Source organism: Solanum tuberosum, unplaced genomic scaffold (assembly GCF_000226075.1).
Source record: "Solanum tuberosum cultivar DM 1-3 516 R44 unplaced genomic scaffold, SolTub_3.0 scf00293, whole genome shotgun sequence".
In the NCBI taxonomy this organism is placed as follows: Eukaryota; Viridiplantae; Streptophyta; class Magnoliopsida; order Solanales; family Solanaceae; genus Solanum; species Solanum tuberosum.
The window spans coordinates 365,471-367,107 of record NW_006239222.1 but is presented as its reverse complement, the minus strand read 5'-3'; positions in this window follow the sequence as shown (position 1 = coordinate 367,107).

Here is a 1,637-nt window from a genome sequence, read left to right as displayed (position 1 = left end):
ATGTCATATTCCTCTTGCTAAAATATATTAAGTGGATATTTAATTTTTAGAAGGATTGTAAATTATTTATATATATATATACATGTTTCTTTTAAAATCTTTAGTAACTTATTGACTTGTGCTAAATAGTTATATCACCACATAACAGTTAGGAAGAGAAAAGGTGAGGGTGATATTTTTCTTTGGTCAAGAAATACAATTATATTTTTTAATAGATTTCTTTTTTATTTATGTGCTATATTAAAAGAATTTAAAAAATATTTAACTGTTAATTATATTAAATGTGCATTGCAAAGAAATTAAAAAGACATTTTTAGAATATGTTAAATGTAAAACTTAATTTGTCTTGGGAGTGGACGTCCATAAGAACTCGAAAGATATGTGAACTGATTTAATATTTTTCCTTCTATTTTTTAATGAGTAAGGAATTAAGAATGATGTTGCATTTTTATTGGTATGATTTATCTTTATTTTGCATCTTATGTGAATTTCTTATTGCAATTTTTTTGTTCAAAATAGTAAAAAATTTAATAACTTTATTGGAAGCCTACTAAGTAGTCAAACTTAAAATAATATGTTAAAAGATACTTCATTTGTCCCTAATTACTTGTTCATTTTTCTTTTTTTACTTGTTCCTTTTTACTTATATATTTTGACAAAACAAGAAAGGACAATTTTTTTACCTATTAAAACCCTCAATTAATTACTTTGAAAAATGTAGAACTTTAATCCATCTACTTCATAATTAGTAGGGGTAAAATGGTAAACTCACTATATCAATCATTGTTTTCTTAATATGTGTGTCAATTTAAAAGTGGACAAGTAATTAGGGACATAGAGAGTAAAAATTATGAAAAAGTATAATGTCGGGTTGGTTTAATCTCGGATTGACTTTTTAAAGTTAAAACCAAACCAACCCAATATAGTCAGGGTTTTCTTTCCAATACCAAACCAAGTCACACCAAACCACTATTTTTTTTTTATCAATTTAACTTAATTTGCGATTTGATACGATTTTTCGGTTCAACTTTATTCACCTCTAATTATATGGCATAACCTGTGCCTAGTGAAAAAATTTGCCTTGCGAATATTGTTTACCTAGTGATCTTTTTTAATATATATATATATTAGGGGTGATTTTTGTCCATATTTTTATTAATTAAAGTATTGAAAGGAAAAAATAAAAAATCACAAATTTAAAGGCTAAAAAATAGGAAAAATTACTTATATACACACTTTTACTTACCTTAATATCCATTTATCCCTACCTTTTTTAAAAATTTCAAAAATCCCTTAATTCCCCCAATTCATAAAATCTTTCGGATACATAAATATTTCACTCCTATTTTCAGCCTACATCCACGTTTCCCACTCCCCATTTCGCTCCTCCATTTTATCCCTAAATTCTCTCCACTTCTTTAGCAGTTACAAATTTCAAATTCATTTTGATTTTCAGAAGGTCTCTCTCAAGTTTATCAATTAATCTATTTTTTGAATTTCAAATCTTTTATATTTCCAATTAATGATTTCAAATTATTCAAGAGGTAGATTTCTTTCCATCACTTCAATTTTTGATTTTTTTAATATTATTTTTTAATTTTTTCATCTTAAAAAATAAAATAAAAAATACCTCCGCC